Genomic DNA, 20,562 nt, shown 5'->3' on the forward strand with positions numbered 1-20,562 from the left:
ATAATTGAAAAAGAAAACTTACTTATTTACAAAAAAAATTAACAGAAAAAAATAAAAACTTAATTTTTTTCAAAAATTTCGGTCTTTTTTTAGTTGTTACGCAAAGAAAAAAAATCGCAGAGGTGATCAAATACCACCAAAAGAAAGCTCTATTTGTGGGAACAAAATGATAAAAATGTCATTTGGGTACAGTGTAGCACGACCGCGCAATTGTCATTCAAATTGCGACAGCGCTGAAAGCTGAAAATTGGCTTGGGCGGGAAGGTGCGTAAGTGCCTGGTATGGAAGTGGTTAAACTAAAAAGGTTGTTTCACAAGGTGATCGTTTACAATCACTTTAAGTGCAGTTTGGGGAATCAGAGTAAAGCCGTTCCTGCACACCTTTGCACCCCCTGATCCGCCGCCTCGTTATAAACGTCCTTTCATAGATTCTCGCCATCACTGCAAAGCAATGGAAATAGTAAAATGCTGAAAGAGGAACCTAAAACCACTTTCTGAGACGAGTCTAAATTGCTGATTCACAGCCGCGCCAAGTAAGATTTTCCATTGCAGAAGCAATATTGTAAACGGTCAGAGAGGTCCGCACGCTAAAGTAAAGAGAACCTGTCACCCTTTAGCCTTCAATCATCAGGTTCCTTGTGCAGGACTTAAATTGGGGCCCCTCGCATCTAACACAGAAATCCTGAACTGTCCTGTTTAGTCCTTAACCACTTAAGACCCGGACCTTTATGCAGGTAAAGGACCTGGCCAGTTTTTGCGATTCGGCACTGTGTCGCTTTAACTGACAATTGCGCGGTCGTGCGACGTGGCTCCCAAACAAAATTGGCGTCTTTTTTTCCCACAAATAGAGCTTTCTTTTGGTGGTATTTGATCACCTCTGCGGTTTTTATTTTTTGCGCTATAAACAAAAATAGAGTGACAATTTTGAAAAAAAAAAATATTTTTAACTTTTTGCTATAATAAATATCCCCCAAAAACGTTTTTTTCCTCAGTTTAGGCCGATACGTATTTTTCTACCTATTTTTGGTAAAAAAAATCGCAATAAGCGTTTATCGATTGGTTTGCGCAAAATTTATAGCGTTTACAAAATAGGAGATAGTTTTATTGCATTTTTATAAAAAAAATTTTTTTACCACTAATGGCGGCGATCAGTGATTTTTTTCGTGACTGCGACATTATGGCGGACACATCGGACAATTTTGACACATTTTTGGGACCATTGTCATTTTCACAGCAAAAAATGCTATAAAAATGCATTGTTGACTGTGAAAATGCCAATTGCAGTTTGGGAGTTAACCACTAGGGGGGCGCTGTAGGGGTTATGTGTGACCTCATATGTTTTTCTAACTGTAGGGGGGCGGGGCTGGACGTGTGACATCATTGATCGTGTTTCCCTATAACAGGGAACAGACGATCAATGAAGCTGCCACTGTGAAGAACGGGGAAGCTGTGTTTACACACACCTCTCCCCGTTCTTCAGCTCCGGAGACCGATCGCGGGACTCCGGCGGCGATCGGGTCCGTGGTCACCGAGCTTCGGACCAGGTCGCGGGCACGTGCCGCGGCCGCGACCCACGGCTGGGCACTTGAAGAGGACAGGTATGTGCTTGTGCCCAGCCGTGCCATTCTGCCGACATATATCTGCAGGAGGCGGTCCTTAAGTGGTTAAAGGGGCTGAAAGGTACCTTTTTTTTCCTAAACAACTTCCTTTACCTTAGTGCAGTCCTCCTTCACTTACCTCATCCTTCCATTTTGCTTTTAAATGTCCTTATTTCTTCTGAGAAATCCTCACTTCCTGTTCTTCTGTCTGTAACTCCACACAGTAATGCAAGGCTTTCTCCCTGGTGTGGAGTGACGTGCTCGCCCCCCTCCCTTGGACTACAGGAGAGTCAGGACGTCCACTAACGCACAGCTCCTTTCTCTATCTGCAACGTAGAGAGCGTCCTGACTCTCCTGTAGTCCAAGGGAGGGGGCGAGCACGACACTCCACACCAGGGAGAAAGCCTCGCATTACTGTGTGGAGTTACAGACAGAAGAACAGGAAGTGAGGATTTCTCAGAAGAAATAAGGACATTTAAAAGCAAAATGGAAGGATGAGGTAAGTGAAGGAGGACTGCACTAAGGTAAAGGAAGCTATTTAGGGGAAAAAAAATTGTACCTTTACAACCCCTTTAAGGCCCATACACACGATCTGACTTGTTGACAACAAATGTCCGATGGACCTGTTTAAGCAGACAATCCGACCGTGTGTACGCTCCATCTGACTAAAGTCCAAAGTACAAACACGCATGCTCAGAACCAATGCTAAAGATCAGACAACAATAGCGGAAGTTGCCCACAGGGTGGCGGTAAAGAGCAGAACAAAACACGTGATTTGGTGAAAGTTGGCTGAAAAAGTCTTGCCATGTGTATGCATACCAAGTCCAACGCCCCTTCGGACCAAAATCCACGGAAAAGTCTGATGGAAGTCCGATCGTGTGTATGAGGTTTAAGAGTGTCAATATTTAACGGGACGGTTCACCCAAAACTGAGATTGCAATGTTCCGTGGATGCTGAAGGGTTAGATCACCTGGCAGTCTTTTCTTTCCCCTCATTGGTGGGATCTTTGGGCCAGATTCACAGAATAAGTACGCCGGAGTATCTGCTGATACTCCGGCGTACTTTCAAATTTGCCGCGTCGTATCTTTATTTGTGATTCACAAACAAAGATACGACGGCATTTGGCTAAGATCCGACAGGCGTACGGCTTCGTACACCTTCGGATCTTAGGATGCAATACTTCGGCCGCCGGTGGGTGGAGATCGCGTCGTTTTCCGCGTCGGGTAGGCTAATTAGCTGTTTACGGCGATCCACGAAGGTACGCGCGTTCGTTACGTCGTCGCTAGTCGGCTTTTCGAGTCGCAAAGTTACGGCTGCTATTGAGGTGGTGTAACAATAGACAGCCCATGTTAAAGTATGGCCGTCGTTCCCGCGTCGAATTTCAATTTTTTTTTTTTTGCGTAAGTCGTCCGGGAATACGAAAGTACGTTACGCACGTCGCCATTCAAAACATTACGTCGGGGCGACGTCATTTCGCGCAAAGCACGGCGGGAAATTTCCAAATGGAGTATGCGCAGAACGTTCGGCGCGGGAACGCGCCTAATTTAAATGGTACACGCCCCATTTGAATTAGGCGGGCTTGCGCCGGACGGCTTTACGTTACTCCGCCGTAAGTTTACACGCAAGTGCTTGGTGAATCAGGCACTTGGGCTGAAAACTTGCGGCGGTGTAACGTAAAGACGATACGTTACGCCTCCGCAGATATCTGTGAATCTGGCCCTTTGCTCTGACTACCTGCCACTGTACATGCACTGGGATATGACAGCGGGGGAGGGGGGGGGGCTACGAGGCATGGCCCCGCCCATTATGTCTGATCATAGATTAAATTTGGATATGGCTATGAATCATATCAGAAACCTCAGCGATACACAAACAACAGAATTACGTATCCAAAATAAAAGAGGAAAATAAATATACTGTGTCAGCTAAATGTCAGCAAGTCTCAGGAACCAAATACCCGACCGCTTACCGCCATCACAGCGACAAAGTCCGGCTCGAGACTCCCGAAAAAGAGAAAGTGAGATCAGAGATAGGAGAGCAGAGAGATGCTGTGAGGAGGAAATTAAAATATTGTTAAGTGCTGCACAATCAAAAAATACCTGTATAATAATAATAATAATAATAATAAATGTATTGGAAGGGGGGGGGGGGGCTTGGCAAACATTTCATGGCCAGGCACCCCCCAAACACCTGGACAGATCCCAGTGACTCAGTACAACTCACATCACCAAAATATAGCATGGGACATTCAGATGGGGGAGATGAGAGGAAGAAGAAGAGAAAAAAAAGAGGAAAGGTGAAAAAGAGGGGAAAAGTGTAAAAAAATAGAAATTGGGGGGGGGGGAGATAAAAAGGTAGAAGTGAGAGACAGAGGGGATGAAAAAATGAAGTTAGATAGGAAGAAAGGATGGGGAGAGAAAATAAGTACTACAAGTACTTGCAGTGCACTCTGTATAACGCTATTTAGTACAGAATGTTAAAATGAAATAAGGAAGCACAATACATTCCTTACAATTTTCTCTATTTTCAGTGAGCTGCGAAAGGGGGTGAAGGACAGTACCCTCCGTAATAAGTCAGGAATTATCTGAAAAGGAGAATGAAAGAGTGCCCCCCCCCCCATAATAAGTCAGGTATTAGCTACAAGGCAGAGTGAAGGAGCGTCCCCCCCCCCTGTAATCAGTTGAATATGTGCCCCCCCCCCCGTAATAAGTCGGGAATTAGCTACAAGGCAGTGTGAAAGAGCGTGCCCCCCCTCCGACCCCGTCCCCCGTAATGAGTCAAGTAGTCAAGTATTAGCTATAAGGCAGAGTGAAGGAGTGTGCCCCACTCAATGAGTTGGGTAATAACTGTAAGTCAGAATGAAGGCGTGTGCCCCCCCCCTCAATGAGTTGGGTAATAACTGTAAGTCCAAGGAAGGAGTGCGCCCCCCTCAATGAGTTGGGTAATAACTGTAAGTCCAAGTGAAGGAGTGTGCCCCCCTCAATGAGTTGGGTAATTCCTGTAAGTCAAAGTGAAGGTGTGTGCCCCCCTCAATGAGTTGGGTAATAACTGTAAGTCCAAGGAAGGAGTGCGCCCCCCTCAATGAGTTGGGTAATAACTGTAAGTCCAAGGAAGGAGTGTGCCCCCCCCCCCCCGTCAATGAGTTGGGTAATACCTGTAAGTCCAAGTGAAGGAGTGTGCCCCCCTCAATGAGATGGGTAATAACTGTAAGTCAGAATGAAGGAGTGTGCCCCCCTAATGAGTTGGGTAATAACTGTAAGTCCAAGTGAAGGAGTGTGCCCCCCTCAATGAGATGGGTAATAACTGTAAGTCAGAATGAAGGAGTGTGCCCCCCTAATGAGTTGGGTAATAACTGTAAGTCCAAGTGAAGGAGTGTGCCCCCCTCAATGAGTTGGGTAATAACTGTAAGTCCAAGTGAAGGAGTGTGCCCCCCTCAATGAGTTGGGTAATAACTGTAAGTCAGAATGAGTGTGTGCCCCCCTCAATGAGTCGGGTAATACCTGTAAGTCAGAGTGAAGGTGTGTGCCCCCCTCAATGAGTCGGGTAATACCTGTAAGTCAGAGTGAAGGTGTGTGCCCCCCTCAATGAGTTGGGTAATACCTGTAAGTCAGAATGAAGGTGTGTGCCCCCCTCAATGAGTTGGGTAATACCTGTAAGTCAGAGTGAAGGTGTGTGCCCCCCTCAATGAGTTGGGTAATACCTGTAAGTCAGAATGAAGGTGTGTGCCCCCCTCAATGAGTTGGGTAATACCTGTAAGTCAGAATGAAGGAGTGTGCCCCCCTCAATGAGTCGGGTAATAACTGTAAGTCCAAGTGAAGGAGTGTGCCCCCCCTGCAATGAGTTGGGTAATAACTGTAAGTCAAAGTGAAGGAGTGCGCCCCCCTCAATGAGGTGGGTAATAACTGTAAGTCAGAATGAAGGTGTGTGCCCCCCCTCAATGAGTCGGGTAATAACTTCCACTACCTAACCTGCATCGGACAATGTCAGGGGGGCCCCTAGTTTCTTTGGACAACAGACGCACCATCCTTTCCTCCAATTTTCATATACCGGCCCCTAAACGTCACCATTCTTCCTAATGACTTGGAAGTCCTGCTGAGCGTAGTTCTGGCTCGCAGCGAGGCGGAGATAAGACAACATGCAACGTCCAATAACTCATAGGGGACCCCGGATCATTACGGAAAAGCTCATGTCGGGGATCCGCATCCCTTGATGGAAAGCAGATTTCATCTCTGGAATTGATTTTGGCACGGCCTGGTCATGCGCGGCTCGCCATACGTTCCGTATAAATCAAAGTTTGGTTCTGGTCCCGATAAACAAGATCCTTTAAAAAAAAAAAAAGATAAAGTTTATACTTTGTGAAGGCAATTAGGCCAATTCGAAATTAAGAAACGTCACTTAAATTAGATTTATTCCAAATCGCGTTCGCTGAACTCGCTGCTTTTGACGCACGGCTTGAGATCGAAAAATAAACCGCGATGAACGGCCCCGCCTCCCTCCGAGAAGCTCAGGCCAAGCGCGCCGATGAGGTCAACGAGTTTGGCTTTTTCCATACGGCCAGCTTGGCTCGCGCAGGCACTTTAGCTGAAACTAAAGCTGTTTGAGAGACGTATATTGGTCCCACTGGAGACGGGCTGAGATGTGAATGACCCCCTCAGTGACAAAAAGGACTTTTGTATGGCAGATATGAAAACGTGTCCCCAGGAAAAGAAATAAAAACATATCTATTCCCAGAAATGTGTCCTCATTGTTGCCAAAGGCTAAAGGCAAACATATAGATTTAGGAATAATATAAAAATTGAATTGTCGCTGCCGGCCTCGCCTCTAAGATGTCCTCAGCAGCCAATAAATCTTTGACCTCCGTAATTTAAAGGGAAATGGTTCGAAGTCAATATTACTGTTTTTTTTTACATTTGTAAGATTTTACTTTTTACCATGTGCTATTTAGCTCTGTAAAAAAATAAATAAAAGCAGTTCAGATCAAGCGCTGCGCAAACTGTTGGCGCTATATAAATCCTGTATAATAATAATAATAATTAGCCCAGTACATATGTGTAAAGGAGTCACATGACCCTTCTATTGTTAGCCATTGACTACCTGTTGTTATAATGCTTGATCTATATAGAAGAGACGCTGGGGGAGATTCAGAAAGAGATACGACGGCGTATCTCCTGATCCGCCGTCGTACCTCTGAGATCCGACGGTCGGATCTATGCGACTGATTCATAAGAATCAGGTTACGCATAGATCTCCCTTAGATCCGACAGGTGTAAGTGACTTACACCGTCGGATCTTAGGCTGCAATCTCCCGCCGGCCGATAGGTGACGCTTCGGTTTTTTTACGCGCCGAATATGCAAATTCCGATTTCCGACGATTCAGAAACGAATGCCCGCCCGTCGCTTTTTTTTTACGGCTTTTTCCGGCGTATACTTACCCCTGCTATATCCGGCGTATCCAATGTTAAGTATGGCCGTCGTTCCCGCGCCGAGTTTTGAATTTTTACGTCGTTTGCGTAAGTCGGTCGCGAATATGGATGGACGTAATTTACGTTCACTCCGAAAACAATGACGTTCTAGCGACGTCATTTGGAGCATGCGCACTGGGAAAAATCGTGGCCGGCGCAAGCGCAGTACAATCGGCGCGGGGACGCGCCTGATTTAAATAGTACACTACCCCTAGCCGCCGGGGGGGGTTACGATCCACCGGCGCAAGTTTCGAGGTAAGTGCTTTCTGAATACTGCACTTGCCTGAAAAAATTGCGCTGGCGGATCGTAAATAAGATAGATTACGCGGATCTAAAGATCCGCTGATCTATCTGAATCTAGCCCGCTGTGTCTCATAATGTTCAGGGACCAATAGGTGACCTCCTGAAAACAAGTCATTTTTCTGGAGGCCAATAGGAAAGCAGAACATAAAAACCAATCCCATGGCACTAGTCAGATGTACATACCCCAATTACAAATATAAAGGCTTGTATTTATAAAAAGATGATTTCATAGAAACTGCATGTAAAGCTGTTCTGTGCACATAAGGCTAAATAAATCAAATGTTCTCAATCTATTTTCTGTGCAATTAGAATGTATGAATGCAGAAAATACCACATTGTGGCCACTAGATGGTGCTAACTGTCATAAGAAATAAGTGCGTTCCTCAGCACCATTTAGTGACCATAATACAGTATTTTTCCACATCATGGCCACTAGATGGTGCTGACTGTCATAGGAAATAAGTTTGTTCCTCAGCACCATTTAGTGACCATAATACAGTATTTTTCCACATTCACATTTTCCACATTATGGTCACTAGATTGTGACAACTGTCATAGGAAATAAGTAAGCTCTTGGTGCCATCTAGTGGCCATAATACAGTATTTTTCACACTCACACATACACCTTATGAGCACTAGATGGTGCTGACTGTCATAGGACATAAGTATGCTCTTGGTGCCATCTAGTGGACATACTGCAACATTTTCCACATTCACACATACACCTAGGGGTGTCAAACTGGCCGCGCCATGGCCACTAGATGGTGCTGACTGTCATAGGAAATAAGTATGTTCATCAGTGGCATCTAGTGGCCATAATACAGTATTTTCCACATTCATACATACACCTTATGGGCACTAGATGGTGCTGACTATTATAGGAAATAAGTATGCTCTTGGTGCCATCTAGTGGCCATAATGCAATTTGTTCCTCATTCACACATACACCTTATGGCCACTAAATGGTGCTGACTGCAATAGCAAATAAGTATGTTCCTTGGTGCCATCTAGTGGCCACAATGCAGTATTTTTCACATTTCCACATACAGCATGATTGCCACTAGATGGTGCTGACTATTATAGGAAATAAGTATGCTCTTGGTGCCATCTGGTGGCCATAATGCATTTTTCCTTATTTACACATACACCTTATGGCCACTAAATGGTGCTGACTCTCATAGCAAATAAGTATGTTCCTTGGCGCCATCTAGTGGCCACAATGCCGTATTTTCGACATTCCTAATTACAGCATTATGGCCACTAGATGGTGCTAACGTATATAGGAAATAAGTATGCTCTTGGTGACATCTAGTGGCCATAATGCAATTTTTCCTCATTCATGCAATACACCTTTTGGCCACTGGATGGTGCTTTCTGTTATTTTATTTATTTATTTATTTATTATTTATTTATTTTTATTTTCAGGTACTTGTATAGTGCTGTCAATTTACGCAGCACTTTACATGTACATTGTACATTCACATCAGTCCCTACTCTCAAGGTCCCTCATCCACATTCATACATGCTAGGGCCAATTTAGAGGAGCCAATTAACCTACCAGCATGTCTTTGGAGTGAGGGAGGAAACCAAAGTACCCGGAGGAAACCCACGCATGCACAGGGAGAACATGCAAACTCCAGGCAGGTAGGGTCGTGGTTGGGTTTTAAGACATAAGTATGTTCTTGGCGCCATCTAGTTGCCACAATGCAGTATTTTCCACATTCCCACACACAGCATTATGGCCACTAGATGGTGCTGACGATTATAGGAAATAAGAATGCTCTTGGTGTCATCTAGTGGCCATTATGCAGTATTTTCCACATTCTTACATACACCTTATGGCCACTGGATGGTGCTGACTGTTATAGGAAACAAGTATGTTTTTGTCATCATCTAGTTGCCATAATCCAGTATTTACCACATTCACATATACACATTCTCACATGCACTTTATGGCCACTAGATGGTGCTGACTGTCATAGGGAATACGCATGTACATACATATTACAGTATTTTCCATATTCACGTATACTCCCCCTATGGCCACTAGATGGTGCCGACCCTCATAGGAAATAAGAATGCTCCTGGGTGCCATCTAGTGGCCATAATGCAGTATTTTCCACATTCAAACATTTGAATTGCAAAGAAAACTGTCAAAACATTTGATTTCACCCCATTTGCCCAGAATGACTTTACATGTCGTTATGATGGACAAAGTCTTAACCACTTCCCGCCCGGTCAATGGAGAATTGATGTTCCGGGAAGTGGTTGTGAAATCCTGACTGGATTTCATGCCGGCGCGCGCCCATGGGGGGCGCGCAGCGCGGCAATCGGTGGTGCGGGGTGTCAGTCTGACACCCTGCATCTCCGATATCGGTAAAGACCCTCCAGCGGAAGCTCTTTACCACGTGATCAGCTGTGTCCAATCACGGCTGATCACGATGTAAACAGGAAGAGCCGTTGATGGCTCTTCCTCACTCGCGTCTGACAGACGCGAGTAAAGGAGAGCCGATCGATGGCTCTCCTGACAGGGGGGGTTCGCGCTGATTGTTTATCAGCGCAGCCCCCCCTCGGATGCCCACACTGGACCACCAGGGAAGGGCAGTAAAAAAAAAAAGAGAATAGATGCCAATCAGTGCCCATGGGGCAGTGACTGGCAATATGGGACAACATGGGACTGGCACTGGGATAAACAAGTGATGCATAGAAATGCCATCAGTGCCACCCCTCAGTGTCCATCAGTGCCACCCCTCAGTGTCCATCAGTGCCACCCCTCAGTGTCCATCAGTGCCACCCCTCAGTGCCCATCCGTGCCCAGTGCCCACCTATCAGTGCCCAGCTGTGCCACCCATAAGTACCCATTAGTGCCACCAGGGCTGTCTTAATGAGAGGGCACACCTGGGCACTGCCCAGGGGCCCCTGATGCATGGGGGGCCCCTGCACTTTTCCCAAAGCAGCTTTTCCTTGAGCCCATGCTGCCCCAAAATTGGGGGCCCGTGATGGCACTGAGAGTGATAGATACACAGGGGGCCAGTCTGCCTCCTACCTACTTGATGTCTGTTTACCTGTATGTCATCATTGTAGGGGCCCCAGAGCATTACTTTGCCCAGGGGCCCATGATGCTATAAAGACGGCACTGAGTGCCACCCATAAGTGCCGCCCATGAGTGCCCATCAGTGTCGCCTATGAGTGCCCAGTGCCGCCTATGAGTGCCCATCAGTGCCACCTATGAGTGCCTATGAGTGCCCATCAGTGCCGCATACCAGCACCGCCTGTCAGTGCCCCCTGTCAGTGTCCGACAGTGCCGCCTCACCGGTGCCCATCAGTGCCGCTTCACCATTGCCCATCAGTGCCACCTCATCGGTGCCCATGATCGAAGTAGAAAACTTACTTATTTACCCCAAAAATTAACAGGGAAAAAAAATATTTTTTTTTCCAAATTTTCGTTTTTTTTTTTGGTTGTTGCGCAAAAAATAAAAATCGCAGAGGTGATCAAATACCACCAAAAGAAAGCTCTATTTGTGGGAACAAAATGATAAAAATGTCATTTGGGTACAGTGTAGCACGACCGCGCAATTGTCATTCAAAGTGAGACAGCGCTGAAAGCTGAAAATTGGCCTGGGCAGGAAGGTGCGTAAGTGCCTGGTATGGAAGTGGTTAATAATTTATTTTTTTCCCATTATAGGTCCATGAAAGCCTCCTATACTGGCCTATAAATAGACAGTTTTCTTATGAGCCCTTCGCATTAAGTCTTCCTCGCGCCTGCCCATCGGGGGGTTAACAGCGGTCTGCAGCAGACAAATGCGTGTTTATTGCAGACCAAAGGCTGGGTCAGCGCAGTAAAATGAAAATGCCAGTCGCCAGATGAACCTCGGCCAGGATTGCGTGTCGTACGACGTTCTCTGGACGCCGTCCCGGGATTTTTATCATGTTTGATTGGCTCGGAGGGCTGAAACAGATAAAGGCCGTGGTGTGATTAAATGTTACAACTTGCGAGGGGTCAAAAAGCGATCATTAACTTCTAAGAGTCTAAAACGGGGCAAAGCTTCCCGGGAAATAGAGGAACGGGGATCTCCTTCATCTGCAGTCCATGGAATCCCAGAGGGGGGATCTACTGAAGGCAAATAGACCATGCACTCTGCAAAGTTGCTCCAGAACCGAGTAAATGAGCAGAAGTTCTGCTAACTTCCATCGTCCAATCACGTGCAAGCAAAATGTTTTTTTTTTCCTTGCATGTGATTGGGTATTCTTTGCAAAGTGAAACTTTACCTCATTCACTAAGCTCTGGAGCAACTACACTTGCAGAGTGCACAGTCTGTTTGCCTTTAGTAAAAGAAAAAAAAACTCCATATGGAGTTTTCCTAAGCAAAGTTTCTTTGTGAACCCGCGGCAAAGTTTCTTTCCTGGAGATCCTGCCAGTAACAGCACTTCCTGCTGCAGGCTGACAATGCAAAGCCGCTGCCTGACAATAAGCAGCCTGTCCTGTGCACTGGGTTGGCTGCAGAGCTTCCTCCGAGATCTGAAGAAGGCATGGCAAGGGCTTTATATGCAACACAACAGTCAGCTGCAGGAGCTTTATTGCAAGTACAGAAAATACCTGTTGATCCTGCCAGAAATGCACCATCCTTGTCACTTCCTGTGAGATGAACTGGAAGCAAAAACTACTAATTCCGCTAATCCACAGACAGACAGATAGACAGATACATAGACAGACAGACAGATACATAGACTGACAGATACATAGACTGACAGACAGACAGACAGATACACAGACAGACAGATAGATACATAGACAGACAGATACATAGACTGACAGACAGACAGATAGGCAGACAGATACATAGACAGACAGATACATAGACAGACATAGACAGACAGATACACAGACAGACAGATACATAGACAGACATAGACAGACAGATACATAGACAGACAGATACATAGACAGACAGATACATACACAGACATAAACAGATACATAGAAAGACAGACAGATACATAGACAGACAGACAGACAGACATAGACAGATACACAGACAGACAGATACATAGAAAGATACACAGACAGACAGATACATAGAAAGATACACAGACAGACAGATACATAGAAAGATACACAGACAGACAGATACATAGACAGACAGATACATACACAGACATAAACAGATACATAGAAAGACAGACAGATACATAGACAGACAGACAGACAGACATAGACAGATACACAGACAGACAGATACATAGAAAGATACACAGACAGACAGATACATAGAAAGATACACAGACAGACAGATACATAGAAAGACAGACAGACAGACAGATACATAGACAGACAGATAGATAGATAGATAGATAGATAGATAGATAGATAGATAGATAGATAGATAGATAGATAGATAGATAGATAGACAGATAGACTGTATGGCCCGGATTCTCAAAGGAGTTACGCCGGCGTATCTCCAGATACGCCGTCGTAACTCTGAGTGTGGCCCGTCGCAACTCAGCGCCTGATTCATAGAATCAGATATGCCTCACAGTTGCCTAGATACAAGCGGCGTAAGTCTCCTACGCCGTCGTATCTTAGGGTGCATATTTACGCAGAGGAGAGAGGATGAGGGGAGAGGATGATAATTATGGTGAGGGGAGAGGAGAGGAGAGGAGAGGATGAAGATGAGAGGAGAGCAGAGGACGAGTAGAGAGGAGAGGATGTGGAAGAGAGTAGAGAAGAGGATGAGTGGAGAGGAGGAAATGAGGGGAGAGGAGAGGATGAGGGGAGAGGAGGAAATGAGGGGAGAGGAGAGGATGAGGGGAGAGGAGGAAATGAGGGGAGAGGAGAGGATGAGGGGAGAGGAGGAAATGAGGGGAGAGGAGAGGATGAGGGGAGAGGAGGAAATGAGGGGAGAGGAGAGGATGAGGGGAGAGGAGGAAATGAGGGGAGAGGAGAGGATGAGGGGAGAGGAGGAAATGAGGGGAGAGGAGAGGATGAGGGGAGAGGAGGAAATGAGGGGAGAGGAGAGGATGAGTGGAGAGGAGGAAATGAGGGGAGAGGAGAGGATGAGGGGAGAGGAGGAAATGAGGGGAGAGGAGAGGATGAGGGGAGAGGAGGAAATGAGGGGAGAGGAGAGGATGAGGGGAGAGGAGGAAATGAGGGGAGAGGAGAGGATGAGGGGAGAGGAGAGGAGGAAATGAGGGGAGAGGAGAGGATGAGGGGAGAGGAGGAAATGAGGGGAGAGGAGAGGATGAGGGGAGAGGAGGAAATGAGGGGAGAGGAGAGGATGAGGGGAGAGGAGGAAATGAGGGGAGAGGAGAGGATGAGTGGAGAGGAGGAAATGAGGGGAGAGGAGAGGATGAGGGGAGAGGAGGAAATGAGGGGAGAGGAGAGGATGAGTGGAGAGGAGGAAATGAGGGGAGAGGAGAGGATGAGGGGAGAGGAGGAAATGAGGGGAGAGGAGAGGATGAGTGGAGAGGAGGAAATGAGGGGAGAGGAGAGGATGAGGGGAGAGGAGGAAATGAGGGGAGAGGAGAGGATGAGGGGAGAGGAGGAAATGAGGGGAGAGGAGAGGATGAGGGGAGAGGAGGAAATGAGGGGAGAGGAGAGGATGAGGGGAGAGGAGAGGAGGAAATGAGGGGAGAGGAGAGGATGAGGGGAGAGGAGGAAATGAGGGGAGAGGAGAGGATGAGGGGAGAGGAGGAAATGAGGGGAGAGGAGAGGATGAGGGGAGAGGAGGAAATGAGGGGAGAGGAGAGGATGAGGGGAGAGGAGGAAATGAGGGGAGAGGAGAGGATGAGGGGAGAGGAGGAAATGAGGGGAGAGGAGAGGATGAGGGGAGAGGAGGAAATGAGGGAGAGGAGAGGATGAGTGGAGAGGAGGAAATGAGGGGAGAGGAGAGGATGAGGGGAGAGGAGGAAATGAGGGGAGAGGAGAGGATGAGGGGAGAGGAGGAAATGAGGGGAGAGGAGAGGATGAGGGGAGAGGAGGAAATGAGGGGAGAGGAGAGATGAGGGAGAGGAGAGGAGGGGAGGGGAGGGGAGGAGGGGAGAGGAGGAAATGAGGGGAGAGGAGAGGATGAGGGGAGAGGAGGAAATGAGGGGAGAGGAGAGGATGAGGGGAGAGGAGAGGATGAGTGGAGAGGAGGAAATGAGGGGAGAGGAGAGGATGAGGGGAGAGGAGGAAATGAGGGAGAGGAGAGGATGAGTGGAGAGGAGGAAAGTGAGGGGAGAGGAGAGGATGAGGGGAGAGGAGGAAATGAGGGGAGAGGAGAGGATGAGTGGAGAGGAGGAAATGAGGGGAGAGGAGGAAATGAGGGGAGAGGAGAGGATGAGGGGAGAGGAGGAAATGAGGGGAGAGGAGAGGATGAGGGGAGAGGAGGAAATGAGGGAGAGAGGAGAGGATGAGGGGAGAGGAGAGGAGGAAATGAGGGGAGAGGAGAGGATGAGGGGAGAGGAGGAAATGAGGGGAGAGGAGAGGATGAGGGGAGAGGAGAGGATGAGGGGAGAGGAGGAAATGAGGGGAGAGGAGAGGATGAGTGGAGAGGAGGAAACTGAGAGGAGAGGAGAGGATGAGGGGAGAGGAGGAAATGAGGGGAGAGGAGAGGATGAGGGGAGAGGAGGAATTTGAGGGGAGAGGAGAGGATGAGTGGAGAGGAGGAAATGAGGGGAGAGGAGAGGATGAGGGGAGAGGAGGAATGAGGGGAGAGGAGAGGATGAGGGGAGAGGAGGAAATGAGGGGAGAGGAGAGGATGAGGGGAGAGGAGGAAATGAGGGGAGAGGAGAGGATGAGGGGAGAGGAGGAAATGAGGGGAGAGGAGAGGATGAGGGAGAGGAGGAAATGAGGGGAGAGGAGAGGATGAGTGGAGAGGAGGAAATGAGGGGAGAGGAGAGGATGAGGGGAGAGGAGGAAATGAGGGAAGAGGAGAGGATGAGGGGAGAGGAGAGGAAAGAACGAGGAAGAGGGGGGAGGGAAGGATGAGGAGAGGAGAGAAGAAGGGGAGAGAAAAGAAGAGAAGAAGTAAGGAAAGAGAGAGAACTAAGTTTACTGATTTGTATTTCTAGTTCTATAAATAGTTGAATAAAAGGGGCAAAGCTGCCACCTAGTGTCAGAAATTGTTACTAACACGCAGTTTTCTTGGATTCGCTGTATGAAATCCTAATGAAAACCACAGACATTGTTAGAAATAAATTTGTTCGAGAAAAAAACTTCCATCCTCCTGAATTTTCTCATCACTGCAGTGGATTGGACCCACCAATGATTAGAAATACTAACAAACTTTCTTAGAACCTTCTGGTCCCAAGAATTTTCATTCAATATTCTACCCATCTATGGCCAGCTTACACCTGAGACCTTGCCCTTTATGACCGGCATATTGCCCTTGCCCTTTATGACTGGCATATTGCCATTGCCCTTTATGACCGGCATATTGCCCTTGCCCTTTATGACTGGCATATTGCCATTGCCCTTTATGGCCGGCATATTGCCATTGCCCTTTATGGCCGGCATATTGCCCTTGCCCTTTATGACTGGCATATTGCCCTTGCCCTTTATGACTGGCATATTGCCATTGCCCTTTATGGCCGGCATATTGCCCTTGCCCTTTATGACTGGCATATTGCCCTTGCCCTTTATGACTGGCATATTGCCCTTGCCCTTTATGACCGGCATATTGCCCTTGCCCTTTATGACTGGCATATTGCCTTTGCCCTTTATGGCCGGCATATTGCCCTTGCCCTTTATGACTGGCATATTGCCCTTGCCCTTTACGACCGGCATATTGCCCTTGCCATTTATGACTGGCATATTGCCCTTGCTCTTTTAGACTGGCATATTGCCCTTACCCTTTATGACTGGCATATTGCCCTTGCCCTTTATGACCGGCATATTGCCCTTTATGACCAGCATATTGCCCTTTATGACCGGCATATTGCCCTTGCCCTTTATGACTGGCATATTGCCCTTGCCCTTTATAAACCGGCATATTGCCCTTGCCCTTTATGACCGGCATATTGCCCTTGCCCTTTATGACCGGCATATTGCCCTTGCCCTTTATGGCCGGCATATTGCCCTTGCCCTTTATGACCGGCTGTGTATTGTGTGGCTGTAAAATGGCCAAACAATCATCAGACGGTTGACACCAAATGCTGAGCTCCCTGCATGTGACCCCCATGTGGTTCCTTCCCTTTCCTGCCTACCTACTAAAACGATCAGGCACATCCACTGCAAGCCTGATGTCAGTTTTCAGCTGAGGTATCAAAGATAGTCAATTATTATTATATTTTTTGGCATCTTTGTAAAATGTGGAATCTGCATGCGCGCCATTCCTCCAATGCGGCCCGAACGTTTCACCTCCAGCGCTGTAGAACGTTTATCGATCCTTCTGTCACATGAATTATTTAGGGCTTCCTCTCAGCCGCCTCTCCCGTGATTTGGGGTTTTAGGGGATCTGATGTAAGAGGCGGCGGAGGAACCTGCAGCTTTTGGTGAACTACAAGTCTCTCCGGACTACTGCTGCCCCCTAGTGGCCTTCAATGGCAAGCATGGGAATGACGGCTTCTGGAGACAGGGCACTTCCTGAAAGGGAAGTCTAACCACTCGCCTACCGGGCACCTTCACCCCCTTCCTGCCCGGGCCGGTCATGCAACACTAAACCCACATGACATTTTTGTTTTTTGCTTTTTTGATAAACAAATGAAAAAAGACAATTAAAAAAAAAAACTTTTTATTGTTTGTTATAAAATTTTGAAAAAAGGTAATTGTTCTCTTTTTCTGATGTGCACTGATGAGGCAGCACTGAAGGGCACTCATAGGTGTCACTGGTGGGCACTTATAGGTGGCACTGATGGGCTCTGACAGGCAGCACTGAAATGGCACTGATTGGCTCTGATAGGTGGCACTGAAATGTCACTGATACGTGGCACTGATGGGATCTGATAGGCAGCACTGAAGGGCACTGATAAGTGGCACTGGTGGGCACCTATAGGTGGCACTGATGGACTCTGATAGGCAGCACTGAAATGGCACTGATACATGGCACTGATGGGCTCTGATAGGTGGCACTGAAATGTCACTGATACGTAGCACTGATGGGCTCTGATAGGTGGCACTGATAGGCTCTGAGTGGCAGCACTGAAATGGCACTGATGCGCTTTGATCAGTGGCACTAATGGGCTCTGATAGGTGGCACTAATAGGCTCTGATAGGCAGCACTGAAATGGCACTGATGGACTCTGATAGGTGGCACTGAAATGTCACTGATACGTGGCACTGATGGGATCTGATAGGCAGCACTGAAGGGCACTGATAGGTGGCACTGGTGGGCACTTATAGGTGGCACTGATGGACTCTGATAGGCAGCACTGAAATGGCACTGATATATGGCACTGATGGGCTCTGATAGGTGGCACTGAAATGTCACTGATACGTGGCACTGATGGGCTTTGATAGGTGGCACTGATGGGCTCTGAGTGGCAGCACTGAAATGACACTGATGGGCTTTGATCGGTGGTACTAATGGGCTCTGATAGGTGGCACTAATGGGCTCTGATAGGCAGCATTGAAATGGCACTGATGGGCTCTGATAGGTGGCACTGAAATGTCACTGATACGTGGCACTGATGGGATCTGATAGGCAGCACTGAAGGGCACTGATAGGTGGCACTGGTGGGCACTTATAGGTGGCACTGATGGACTCTGATAGGCATCACTGAAATGGCACTGATATATGGCACTTATGGGCTCTGATAGGTGGCACTGAAATGTCACTGATACGTGGCACTGATGGGCTTTGATCGGTGGCACTGATGGGCTCTGATAGGTGGCACTGATGGGCACTGATAGGCAGCACTGAAATGGCACTGATTGGCTCTGATAGGCAGCATTGAAATGGCACTTATAGGTAGCACTGATGGGCTCTGATAGGCGGCACTGATTGGTGGCACTGATGGACTCTGATAAGTGGCACTGATGGGCTCTGATAGGTGCCAATCCCAATAAGTGCATATTGATTGGTTTGTGCGTCTACAAACTATGAGATATTTTTCTTTCTTTTTTTACTAGTAATGGCGGCGAAATAGGCAGATAAATAGTTCTAACTCCTTGCCTATCGCTGCGCGGCAACATACGTTGGCAGAATGGCACAGCTGGGCATATGTATGTATATATATATATACGTCCCCTTGAAGACGCGGCATTGTGGGCGTGCGCGCGCCTACCGCGGGTCCCGCGGACTCGATGTCCGACGGGAGTCCCGCAATCGTCTCACGGAGAGGAAGAACTGGGAGATGCTGATGTAAACAAAGCATTTCCCCATTCTACCTAGTGACAGGACACTGATCACAGCTCCCTGTGATCGGGAGTCGTGTCACACGTAGCCCATCCCCCACACAGTTAGAACGCATCCCTAGGACACACTTAACCCCTTTGGCACCCCCTGCTGTTGAACCCCTTCCCTGCCAGTCACATTTACACAGTAATCAGTGCATTTTTATCTGATCGCTGTATAAATGACAATGGACCCAAAATAGCGTCAAAAATGTCCGATGCGTCCGCCATAATATCGCAGTCACTAAAAAAAAAAAATCCAGATCGCCGCCATTACCAGTACAAAAGAAATATTAATAAAAATGCCATAAAACTTTCCCCTATTTTGTAGACGCTATGGGCCAGATTCTCAAAGACTTACGACGGCGTATCTCCAGATACGCCGTCGTAAGTCCGAATGGCCGCCGTCGTATCTATGCGCCTGATTCAGAGAATCAGTTACGCATAGATTTGGCCAAGATACGAGCGGCGTAAGTCTCCTACGCCGTTGTATCTTGGGGTGCATATTTACGCTGGCCGCTAGGTGGCGCTTCCGTTGATTTCCGCATTGAATATGTAAATGATCAAGATACGCCAATTCACGAACGTACGTACGCCCGTCGCAATTAGTTACGCCGTTTACGTAAGACATACGCCGGCGTAAAGATAAAGCCGGTCTCTAGGTGGCGCAGCCCATGCAAGGTATGGACGTCGGAACAGGCGTATCTTTTTACGTAAGTTGTACGCGAATAGGGCTGTGCGTAAGTTACGTTCACGTCGTAGGCAGTGTTCGACGTATCTTAGGCTTTCTATCCGTTCTATCGTTCTATCGTTCGAAGCGCCATTTACGTGTGGTCATGCTTAATTTACCTAAAACCAGCCCACCTCTTTCACATTTGAATTACGCCGGCCAATTCACGCTACGCCGCCGTAACTTAGGACTCAACTGCTTTGTGAATACAGCACTTGCCTCTCTAAGTAGCGGCGGCATAGCGTAAATAAGAAAAGCTACACCCGCACAACGTAATGCCGCCCTGCGTGAATCTAGGCCTATAACTTTTGCGCAAACCAATCAATATTCTCAAATTTTCAAAATTGGCGCTTTTTTTTTTCGTTTTTGTTTATAGCGCAAAAAATAAAAACCGCAGAGGTGATCATATACCACCAAAAGAAAGCTCTATTTGTGGGGAAAAAAGGACGTCAATTTTGTTTGGGAGCCACGTCGCACGACCACGCAATAATCAGTTAGAGCGACGCAGCGCCGAATTGCAAAAAGTGCTCTGGTCTTTGGGCAGCCAAATGGTTACTGTGTATGTTTATAATGAATACAAGTTTTAATTGACTTGTAATGTTTTGTTAAATCTCGATAAAAATGTTGATGATAAAAAAAAAAAAAGCGTATGGCGGCGATCAGCGACTTACAGCGGGACTGCGATATTGCGGCGGACGATTCGAACACCAAGTGACACTTTTGCTCAATCTATAAAATTTCCATTTCAGAATAACACAAATTTTTTGTAGCAATCGCGACGCTTCGGCGACATTCCGAATCGCTGCTCTGAGAAGCAAATGACAACATTTTGGCTCTTCTGGATGAAACGTCTTTTTGTTGCAGGGCGGGGGAGGTGCCGCGAATAGACAGGAGCGTCAATCGAAAAGCCTTTTCCCTGACGTTGAGATTTAGCGCCGGTAACGGTACATGTATATTATTGTACATGGCGGATGATGGAACTCAGGGACAATGGAAGGTGCGGCGCGGCGCGACGATCACGCCGTGTAATCTGGGCGCTGATAGCGGTTCAGGCTGACGCCTTAATTGGAGCCATTAGCTCTGATGATGGCGTCCCTGAGATGTCTGCGATGTGATTTTTGGCATCTTAGGACGCACTCCTCCTGTCATTGAGGCG

This window comes from Rana temporaria, chromosome 11 (genome assembly GCF_905171775.1).
Source record: "Rana temporaria chromosome 11, aRanTem1.1, whole genome shotgun sequence".
Taxonomy (NCBI): Eukaryota; Metazoa; Chordata; class Amphibia; order Anura; family Ranidae; genus Rana; species Rana temporaria.